The sequence below is a fragment of the Salmo salar genome, chromosome 08 (assembly GCF_965601325.2).
Source record: "Salmo salar chromosome 08, fSalSal1, whole genome shotgun sequence".
In the NCBI taxonomy this organism is placed as follows: domain Eukaryota; kingdom Metazoa; phylum Chordata; class Actinopteri; order Salmoniformes; family Salmonidae; genus Salmo; species Salmo salar.
This window is the reverse complement of record NC_138298.1, coordinates 13556170-13568783: the sequence shown is the minus strand read 5'-3', so window position 1 is coordinate 13568783 and position 12614 is coordinate 13556170.

Sequence of the window (12614 nt, the reverse complement as noted above, 5' to 3'; positions counted from 1 at the left end):
ATTTAAGAACTCAATCCTGGATGTGTTTGATTAAATGTTGCCAAAGAGAACTCTCAAAGTCAACTAGAAACAAAGCCACTGCTACTTAATTACAGTTAAGGGTAGCACTTTATCTGACAGTACTGTTGCTAAGGAAGCTCTTTCTTTTTTATGTTTTATTGAGGGAACTCTTTCTTTCATAGTGTGGCACAGTAAAATGGCACAGTAAACGTGGAATATGTAAGAAACGCATGTGCAAATAACGCTTCTAATTTTCCCATAACCGAAAACACAAAACACTTCCCTAAACAGCTATACCACAAACTACCTCAAAACAACCCCTACGTGTTAGAAACTACCCAAAACAGTTACTGCAAACAACTTCAATACCAGAAACGACCCCAAAATACTAGAAACTAAAGGTAACAGACACCCCAGACTACCTCAAACATCCCAAAAATACCAGTCTACCCCAAACAGCTACTCCAAGCTCTTTTGGGTGGTCTGTGGTATGCTGTGTTCTTTTTTTGCATAGTTTTGTGGTAGCTGTTCTGAGTAGTTTCCGGTATGGGGTTGTTTGTAGTTAACTTTACTTTGTGCATCGACTTTGTGCATGACACAAGTCATTTTTCCAACAATTGTTTACAGACAGATTATTTCACTTATAATTCACTGTATCACAATTCCAGTGGGTCAGAAGTTTACATACACTAAGTTGACTGTGCCTTTAAACAGCTTGGGAAATTCCAGAAAATGATGTCACGGTTTTAGAAGATTCTGATAGGCTAATTGACAACATTTGAGTCCATTGGAGGTGTACCTGTGGATGTATTTCAAGGCCTACCTTCAAACTCAGTGCCTCTTTGCTTGAAATCATGGGAATATCAAAAAAAATCAGCAAAGACCTCAGAAAAGAAATTGTAGACCTCCACAAGTCTGGTTCATCCTTGGGAGAAATTTCCAAACGCCTGACGGTACCACGTCCATTTGTACAAACAATAATACGCAAGTATAAACACCATGAGACCACGCAGCCGTGGAGATGCGTTCTGTCTCCTAGAGATGAACGTAAAAGTGCAAATCAATCCCAGAACAACAGCAAAGGACCTTGTGAAGATGCTGGAGGAAACAGGTAAAAAAGTATCTATATCCACAGTAAAACGAGTCCTATGTCAGCATAACCTGAAAGGCCACTCAGCAAGGAAGAAGCCACTGATCCAAAACCGCAATAAAAAAGCCAGACTGTGATTTGCAACTGCACAAAACTACATTCGTTATGGACCTGTGATACCTGGAAGTGACATCTGATGAAGAGAATCAAAGGTAATGGATTATTTACATAGTATTTTCGATTTTAGATCTCCCCAACATGACGGCTTGTCTGTATCGCAACGCGTATTTTTCTGGGCGCAGTGCTCAGATTATTGCAAAGTGTGATTTCCCAGTAAGGTTATTTTTAAATCTGGCAAGTTGATTGCGTTCAAGAGATGTAAATCTATAATTCTTTAAATGACAATATAATATTTTACCAATGTTTTCTAATTTTAATTATTTAATTTGTGTTGCTGACTTGACTGCCGGTTATTGGAGGGAAACGATTTCCTCAACATCAATGCCATAGTAAATCGCTGTTTTTGGATATAAATATGAACTTGATAGAACTAAAAATGCATGCATTGTCTAACATAATGTCCTAGGAGTGTCATCTGATGGAGATTGTAAAAGGTTAGTGCATCATTTTAGCTGGTTTTATGGTTTTGGTGACCCTGTCTTTGAATTGACAAAACATTACACACAACTCTTGTAAATGTACTGTCCTAACATACTCTAAATTTATGCTTTCGCCGTAAAACCTTTTTGAAATCGTAAAACGTGGTTAGATTAAGGAGATGTTTATCTTTCAAAGGGTGTAAAATAGTTGTATGTTTGAAAAATTTGAATTTTGACATTTATTTGGATTCAAATTTGCCGCTCTTGAAATGCACCTGCTGTTGATGGAGTGCACCACGGGTGGGACGCTTGCGTCCCACCTAGCCCATAGAGGTTAAATAATCTCGATTACCAAGAAGTAAAATATCGGCAAAATTGTCACTTCCTACACGTGAATCTGTCCACGAGAGATGAGTCAGCGCTGGTACTTTGAGATAAAGCATATTTTGTATTTCCTAAGAAGTGCTTACTCTTCACAGCCATGCTTTGATATTTCAGTCCTCAAGCCGCGGCTGTGCAGCCATCTCTTGGCTGCTGAGATGTCTGTGACACGAGCTGGTAACATATTGCTAATATGGTCTATGACAATGTTTCTCAGGAGTGGGTCAAGAGACCTGTCTTTCTTTTCCATGGAGTTGAGAGTGTTCATCCCTCAACTAGGGATGAACAGGGGCGCATTCAGCAAGACACAGCATTTTGGAACATTCAGATATAAATGTGCCATGTAACACAAACAAGCCTCTCTGACATGTAGAATAAGGAATCACTTTGGCTCTATTAATTGAATTTGTATCTTCACCATTCGACAACGTTTGGCTACTGAACAGGACCATGGAACTAAGGTGCACATGGCTACAGTCCAAGACCACAACAGTGAAAGAAAGAAGGCAGCTCAATTGAATAAGAAGCACTTATCATACATACAGCTTATGTGCTATGAAGATGATACAATACGGCATGGCCAGTAACACATTAACTTACTCTCAACCATAAGGCCTACTGTACAAACAGTAACTGTGTCATTACAACAATGTCAAAACAGATTTGATAAATATTAATTTCAGCTGTTGACCTTTTTTTTATCAGTAATTTGTCCTTATATGGGTTAATAAAAAAAATGTTTGTTGTCTTTGTATAGTTATTGTGTCATTGTTATTTTGAATAGTTATTTTGGGGGGGATCGTAACAGTTAATAGGGATCCAGATACACAAATAAACTGATATTAAACTGTAACACCTAATTTTATACCTTGAAAATACCTACAGGTTTTTTATGACAATTTGTATCTATTATGTGTGATACGAATTTACTGACTGTTTGACATTTTTTATAACATTGTACATTTGCTCCCTCTAGCTGTCATGATCGAAAGTCACATAATTCATGCTTCCCTTAGTGTACTGTACTCAATGACACATATGAAAGATATCTCTACTTATAGTCAGAGTTTTATTTGATACTTTTTTTTACTTAAAACATCGAGGTGAACATAGAGGTGAATTCAATTCACTGTTTTCACAGTTTAATTTAGAGCAATGTGACTGTAAAGTACAGGTACAATTTAATCCAAACGCTATATGCCATTTGTTATGAACCTTTGGTTGGTGATTACCCTGTAGCAGAGTTGCAATGTTTGTCGGAGTGCTATTGAGAGGAATGGAGTTCTATCAATGCTTAGATACATTTGGAACACATTTGTTTGTATGTTGAGTGTATAAGAAAAAGGGGAATTTGACACCAAAACATAACTTTTCAGATCTCAAAAGTAGTCTAAAGTATTTATATATATATATATAATTTGAAGGAGTTCCCACAAATGCTGAGCACTTGTTGGCTGCTTTTGCTTCACTCTGTGGTCCAACTCATCCCAAACCATCTCGATTGGGTTGAGGTCAGGTGATCGTAGAGGCCAGGTCATCTGATGCAGCACTCCATCACTCTCCTTCGTGGTCAAATAGCCCTTACACAGCCTAGAGGTGTGTTGGGTCATTGTCCTCTTGAAAAACAAATGACAGTTCCACTATTTGGTCACCCCCAAAGCCAATTCCTCCTTCGTCCGCCTCTCCTTCCAGTTCTCTGCTGCCAATGATTGGAACGAACTACAAAAATCTCTGAAACTGGAAACACTTATCTCCCTCACTAGCTTTAAGCACCAGCTGTCAGAGCAGCTCAAAGATTACTGCACCTGTACATAGCCCATCTATAATTTAGCCCAAACAACTACCTCTTCCCCTACTGTATTTATTTATTTTGCTCCTTTGCACCCTATTATTTATTTTTCTACTTTGCACTTTCTTCCACTGCAAATCTCCCATTCCAGTGTTTTACTTGCTATATTGTATTTACTTCGCCACCGTGGCCTTTTTTGCCTTTACCTCCCTTATCTCACCTCATTTGCTCACTTTGTATATAGACTTATTTTTCTACTATATTATTGACTGTATGTTTGTTTTACTCCATGTGTAACTCTGTGTTGTTGTATGTGTCAAACTGCTTGCTTTATCTTGGCCAGGTCGCAATTGCAAATGAGAACTTGTTCTCAACTTGCCTACCTGGTTAAATAAAGGTTAAATAAAATAAAAAATAAATAAAAAATCCCAAACCAGATGGGATGGTGTATTGCTGCAGAATGCTGTGGTAGCCATGCTGGTTAAGTGTGCCTTAAAATCTAAATAAATCACCAACAGTGTCACCAGAAAAGCACCCCCACATCATCACACCTCCTCCTCCATGTTTCACGGTGGGAACCACACATGAGGAGATCATCCGTTCACCTACTCTGTGTCTCACAAAGACAAGGCGGTTGGAACCAAAAATCTCACATTTGGACTCATCAAACCAAAGGACAGATTTCTAATGTCCATTGCTCATGTTTCTTGGCCCAAGCAAGTCTCTTCTTATTATTGGTGTCCTTAAGTAGTGGTTTCTTTGCAGCAATTCGACCATGAAGGCCTGATTCATGCAGTCTCCTCTGAACAGTTGATGTTGAGATGTGTCTGTTACTTGAACTCTGTGAAACACTTATTTGGGCTGCAGTCTGAGGTGCAGTTAACTCTAAAGAACTTTTGCAGCAGGAGGTAACTCTGGGTCTTTCTTTCCTGTGCCGGTCCTCATGAGAGCCATTCTCATCATAGCGTTTGATGGGTTTTGCGACTGCACTGGAAGAAACGTTAAAAGTTCTTGATATTTTCCGAATTGACTGACCTTTAAAGTAATGACTGTTCTTTCTCTTTGCTTATTTGAGCTGTTCTTGCCATAATATGGACTTTGTCTTTTAAATAGGGCTATCTTCTGTATACCACCCCTACCTTGTCAAAACACAACTGATTGGCTCAAACGCAGGAAGGAAAGAATTTCCACAAATGAACCTTTAACAAGGCACACCTGTTAATTGAAATGCATTCCAGGCGACTACCCCATGAAGCTGGTTGAGAGAATGCCAAGAGTGTGCAAAGCTGACATCAAGGAAAAGGGTGGCTATTTTGATGAATCTAAATACTAAATATTTGTTTATTTGTTTAACATTTTTCTGGTTACTACATGATTCCATATGTGTTATTTCATATTTTGATGTCTTCACTATTATTCTTCAATGCAGAAAATAGTAAAATAAAGAAAAACTCTTGAATGAGTAGATGTGTCCAAACATTTGACTGGTACTGTACTGTACATGTTCGTGAGAGTCTCACCTTTCCACGGAGTGGTCATTTTAGTGTGTAGCCCAAACTCGTCGGACGCCACAGACAGAAGTTGGCAGATCGGTTGTACCGACTTCAGACTAGTGGGAGTGTTAGAGCAAAACGGAGTAAACACCATCGTGTTCATGAGAGTCTCTCCTTTCCATAGAGGGAATAATAGCTTGTATGCCAAACCGTTAGAACGTAACAGATGATTTTCGGGATGTCTCATGGTCTGCCAACACCGCTCTAGCTCTGTCACCTTTCACCGCAGATGCGGAAGTGCAATATAGGTGAATGCTGTGGATTAAGATGCATCCAATGCAAAAAACTATGTCTCTAGTTTAAAGTGCTTGATTTTTATGGGGATTTTTTTTTTAATGCTAATTAGATTTCCGCGGGGGAACGGACATTGACGTTAGGGGGTTAATGAATGACTCTCCAATATAATCCAGGTAGAATCAGGCATTTCCCGGGGCAGCTGTCTAGGCCCCTTCATTTTTTCAATCTTTACTAATTACATGCCATGATTAACGCCAGTGTGTCTACCTTTGCAGATGACACAACACTATACGTCAGCTACTACAGCAAGTTAAATCACTGCAACATTTAACAAAGAGCTGCAGTTCAGTTTCAGAATGGGTGGCAAGAAATAGGTCCTAAATATTTCAAAAAAATATTTCAAAAACTAAAAGCATTGTATTTGAGACAAATCATTCACTAAACCCTAAACCTCAAATAAATACACTGCTCAAAAAAATAAAGGGAACACTTAAACAACACAATGTAACTCCAAGTCAATCACACTTCTGTGAAATCAAACTGTCCACTTAGGAAGCAACACTGATTGACAATAAATTTCACATGCTGTTGTGCAAATGGAATAGACAACAGGTGGAAATGATAGGCAATTAGCAAGACACCCCCAATAAAGGAGTGGTTCTGCAGGTGGGGACCACAGACCACTTCTCAGTTCCTATGCTTCCTGGCTGATGTTTTGGTCACTTTTGAATGCTGGCGGTGCTTTCACTCTAGTGGTAGCATGAGACGGAGTCTACAACCCACACAAGTGGCTCAGGTAGTGCAGCTCATCCAGGATGGCACATCAATGCGAGCTGTGGCAAGAAGGTTTGCTGTGTCTGTCAGCGTAGTGTCCAGAGCATGGAGGCGCTATCAGGAGACAGGCCAGTACATCAGGAGAGGTGGAGGAGGCCGTAGGAGGGCAACAACCCAGCAGCAGGACCGCTACCTCCGCCTTTGTGCAAGAAGGAGCAGGAGGAGCACTGCCAGAGCCAGAGGTAGCCTGACTGCCATTAGGTACCGAGATGAGATCCTCAGACCCCTTGTGAGACCATATGCTGGTGCGGTTGGCCCTGGGTTCCTCCTAATGCAAGACAATGCTAGACCTCATGTGGCTGGAGTGTGTTAGCAGTTCCTGCAAGAGGAAGGCATTGATGCTATGGACTGGCCCGCCCGTTCCCCAGACCTGAATCCAATTGAGCACATCTGGGACATCATGTCTCGCTCCATCCATTGCACCACAGACTGTCCATGAGTTGGCGGATGCTTTAGTCCAGGTCTGGGAGGAGATCCCTCAGGAGACCATCCGCCACCTCATCAGGAGCATGCCCAGGCATTGTATGGAAGTCATACAGGCACGTGGAGGCCACACACACTACTGAGCCTCATTTTGACTTGTTTTAAGGACATTACATCAAAGTTGGATCAGCCTGTAGTGTGGTTTTCCACTTTAATTTTGAGTGTGACTCCAAATCCAGACCTCCATGGGTTGATAAATTGGATTTCCTTTGATTATTGTGTGATTTTGTTGTCAGCACATTCAACTATGTAAAGAAAAAAGTATTTAATAAGATTATTTCTTTCATTCAGATCTAGGATGTGTTGTTTAAGTGTTCCCTTTATTTTTTTGAGCAGTATATTATTATTTACAGTTTCCCTGTGGCTCAGTTGGTAGAGCATGGTGTTTGCAATGCCAGCATGGTGTGTGCAACGCCAGGGTTGTGGTACAAAAAAATGCATGAAATGTATGTAATCACAACTGTAAGTCGCTCTGGATAAGAGCGTCTGCTAAATGACTAAAATGTAAAAATTATGAATAATGTGCAAATTGAGTAAGTTGAGGTGACTAAACTGCTTGGAGTAACTCTGGATTGTACACTGCAATGGTCAAAACATGTTGATGCAACAGTAGCTAAAATGGGGAGAAGTCTGTCCAATACAAAGTGCTGCTCTGCCATCTCAAAAACACTATCAACAAAGCAGGTCATACAGGCCCTAGTTTTGTTGCACCTGGACTACTGTCCAGTCTTGTGGTCAGGTGCCACAAAGAGGGACTTCGGAAAACTGGCTTAATGTTGTTGGACCCCAGGAAGAGTAGCTGCTAGCTTTGGCAGCAGCTAATGAGGATCCTTAATAAATACAAATACAACATCTCAAGAGAACACCACTTTAGTGGTTTGAAAACATGTGTCAACCATTGATTTTGGACTGGAATGTCCCTTTAAGCACATTCTACAGTAAATAATGCTATAGCCCTTAACTGTCTTGATCCACAGTCAAGGTTGGTGCACTGCTTCCTTACATCAGTAAGAAGACTTACATTTTGACCTAGTAAAGCAATGCCCTCCGTATCATGACTCGTCCTGCCAGGGCAAGGAGAAATAAGCATCCGTGACCACTGGAGACGACGAACCCATAATCTGGGGGGTTGTGCTTGGAGTCAGGGGATTGGCTATTTCCAAGGTCTCACCAGCCAATTAGACCACTTCATGTCCCCCACTAATGAGAGCCATAAAATATTTTTGGCAGGTTCTCAACAAATCTCAAATGGCATAGTTGTTAAGACACTTTGTGAATATTTAACAATTGTACAATTATGAGTCTACAGGTAAAATTAAGCATTGAGAATGGATTTGTTATGTTTGTATTATCTTAAAATAGCATTTATTACAGCAGTAAGGAATAGTATATTACGCAAAACTCTCAGCATCTTCATTACATAATCTAATATTTGATTTAAAACCCAGTGTGAGGTCCAAATTAATGTGAAATGCAAAACATACACATACATACAAGTAACATGCTGAAAACTATTATGATTCAGTTCATAGTGTAAAGTTAATTGTAGACATATTTCCTTGTTTTAGTCTCTAACAATGTTAGAAGTATTGTACTTGAGGTATATACCAAATACTCTACAGGCTGCACACACTTTACTTGCACAGGCCATGCATATGACTAATCTTTAGATTTACATTTTCAATGGTAAAATTACTTTATAATACATGCCCTGAGCTGAAGAGTTTTGAATTCCATAGCAACCTTGAATGAAAACCCAAATAAATGAATAGAATATCCCACTGCTACTACAAAAATAAAAACTACACTACTAGCACTATTACCTCTCCCCCACTTAACACTGCTCAAAGTATTGACACTCTTAAACTAGTAGTCATTAGTATTTATTTAATATTACCTACCTTAGGTACCTGGAAATATCAATGATGACTTCCTGCAGGGAAAAACCTTAAAACAGCAACCAGTGCACTGTTATGCTGATTTAATCCAAGTGATCAAACAGTTGAAGTTACTCAGGGATGTGTACAGGGACCCTGCATGGTTCTTATCTGCAGTACTAATTGGGTGATGGTCAGTTCTGAGGCTGTCCCAGAATTCAATCCAGTCTTCCTCTTAGAATATAGAAAGTTGTGCCGCGTCACACTATAGGCCACACCCACTTAGCTTTGGTACATTTTGGTAGTGGTGAGCTGAATAATTATAGCTGGCAAATCAGCATGAATATCCGAAAATGGCTGGGCACTGCCAAGAGCAAAAAAACAGGCCTTTGACAGCAATGCTAATTGTGCTGTTGGCACTGAAACATGGATTAACGTTTGAGACATTTATTTTACTTAGCAAGTCAGTTATGAACAAATTCTTATTTTCAATGACAGCCTAGGAACAATTGGTTCATTGTTCAGGGGCAAAATTACAGCTTTTTACCTTGGGGATTCGATCTTGCAACCTTTGGGTTAGTAGTCCAATACTCTAACCACTAGGCTACCTGCCACCTCATACAGTGTGTTTGGAAAGTTTTCAGACCTTTTGACATTTTCCAAATGTTGTTACCTTACAGCCTTATTCTAAAATTGATAAAATGTTCATTTTTCCTCATTAATCTACACACAATTACCCATAATGACAAATAAAATAAATAAAAATAAACGGGAAATATCACAATTACATAACTATTCAGACTCAGTACTCAGTACTTTGTTGAATCACCTTTGGCAGCGATTACAGTCTCGAATCTTCTTGGGTATGATGCTACAAGCATGGCACACCTGTATTTGGTGAGTTTCTCCCATTCTTCTCTGCAGATCCTCTCAAGCTCTGTCAGGTTTGATAGGGAGCATCGCTGCACAGCTATTTCAGGTCTCTCCAGAGATTGCGGGGAAAAATCCACTGTATGATAACACCTAAGTCACCTACCTCACAAGGACTGGCAAAATAGCTTAATGTAGCTTTGGATTAGTTTTACAGTTTGCTGGATGGGTTGGTATTTCAGATTAGATTTTATTTTAACGTTACACTTACTGTAGTACTGTGTTGAGAAGGGAAGTGCAGCCAACACAGTGACAATGGAGATTTGATGACCAGCAGTATAAAAAAATAATAAAATAAAAAAACACTTTCTTTCCAGAAATATAACTATGTGTGCACAGCTCGTGGTAGCAAGGTGGCTAGTTGTGACATTTTCTATGGAAATGCTAACAGCTGCTAAATATTTGAACCATAGGGCAAAGCAAATATGGACCCAGTGATTTTTTGATGATCATGATTACAACAGTAAGTGAAATAATGTAACACAATTGACAGGAATTCACAATTAGAGGGTTGTGGGTTTTTATGTTTTATTATTTCACCTACCATTGTACACTATATATACAAAAGTATGTGGACACCTCTTCAAATTAGTGGATTGGGCTATTTCGGCTACACCCGTTGCTGACAGGTGTATAAAATCGAGCACACAGCCATGAAATCTCCATAGTGAAACATTTGCTGTAGAATGGCCTTACTGAAGAGCTCAGTGACTTTCAACGTGGCACAGTCATAGGATGCCACCTTTCCAACAAGTCAGTTCGTCAAATTTCTGCACTGCTAGAGCTGCCCCAGTCAAGGAGCAACAACGGCTCAACAGTGAAGTGGTAGGCCACACAAGATCACAGAACGGGACCACCAACATCTTATGTCAAGTATTTTTGAAGTGTTGTGGTTGCAGGTTCATCTGACACATCTAAGGCTTTTTCTTTCGGTGTGTTGCTATAGGCCACCAAGTGCTAACAGTCAGCTTCTAAATAATATTTGTGAAATGCTTGCTAGTGTATGTGATGTAAACAGAGAGGGCTACTTTCTTGGCGATCTAAATATTGACTGGTTTTCATCATGTTGTCCGCTCAAGAGTCATCTTTGAATTGTAACCAGTGCCTGTAATCTGGTTCAGGTTATTAATCAACCTACCAGGGTGTTTACAAACACTACAGGAACAAGATCATCCACATGTACTGATCACATTTTTACTAATACTGCAGAACTTTGTTCTAAAGCTGAATCCGTACCCCCTGGATGCAGTGATCACAATATAATGGCTATATTCAGGAAAGCTACAACTCCAAAAGCTGGGCCTAAAATGGTGTATAAGAGATCATACAAAAGATTTTGCTGTGACTCTTATGTGAATTATTAAAAAAAATATTTGTTCGTCTGATGTGATTAAAAAGGATCCAGACGCTGCACTTGAATTCATGAAATTGATTCAATTATTGATAAACATGCACCTGTTAAGAAACTGACTGTTAGAACTGTTAAGGCTCCATGGATTGATAAGGAACTGAAAAACTGTATGGTTGAAAGAGATGGGGCAAAGAAAGTGGCTAATAAGTCTGGCTGCACATCTGACTGGCTGACACTGCAAATTGAGAAATGATGTGACTAAACTCAACCAAAAAAAGAAGAAGAAACTATTATGAAGCCAAGATCAATGATATAAAGAATGATGAAAAATGCTTAAGGAAATGAAGGGCAGAAAGACAGATTCAGATTATTTTAATGATTACTTCATTGGCAAAGTAGACAAACTTAGTTTGTTTGCGTTTATCTGGCCACTGTCTGCAAATGCTAAGATATTTGCATTTTTGTCCAAAAACCAATACAAGTCAATATCCCCGACATTAGCATATTTAGTCCAAATCATCTTAAAGTAGCCTTTTTAAGCTAAACAATCGATTTTTGTTGTCTTATCGTGTTGCCTTGCCTTGCATTTTCTGTGAACTATCACTTTAAGTAAGGTAGCGATAACCTTTATGTGCTAATTGACCCATTGTCAAACTCCGCCCGAGAATTTGGTGCATTTAATTGACTAGCATTTAATTGACTGGCTGAGCCAATCGCAGTGTCGTTAACCAAGCTCAAGTTCAACGTCCAGGCCAAACTATCTTTTCAAATGCATGCAGTCCAGATGTTTTGATTTCTATAGAGCATCGGAATGAGCAGAATCTAAAGTTTCTAACACCTACATTTGCCAAACAACATTTGCCAAACAAATCTTGTTTGGGAAAAATATCCTTTCTATACTATTCTGTTATATTCATATTATATTCTCACTATAAAACATATGTAGACCTACTGTATGCTGACTGTGATAAGGGCAGGGTAATACAAGTGTGTCTTGTCTGCTAAATGAACAAATTAAGTAGTTGATTTATTGGCAAGGCACATAGCCATAGGCCATAGCCTACTAAGCATATTTACATGCATTAAACTCAAAATATGCTATTCTGTTCTTTTGAAATACATTATTTTAGTATGATAATCTTTTTTTAAGACCTGCCTGAATGAAGTAATGGATTTATTTGGGATTTATATTAAAATTGATTTATTAGACTGTACATTTTTTTTATGACATTCCGAAGGTGCACATTGGCGGCTACTAGTAAGTGCTGAGGCCCGGCAATGCTGATGTTAAGATAACTTCGTTTTTTCCATTGGTTGAATGGGAGATGAGGCTTCCCGGGAAACTTTTGACCTGGATAGTAACATTATCTAAGGAGGACGTGGCTTGACAATTGAAATGGGGTACACATTTTGTCTCTTGTTCCAACGTAATGTGAAGTATCACATCATAAAACATTGTAATTTTTCTGCTGATAACAAAGAACATCAAG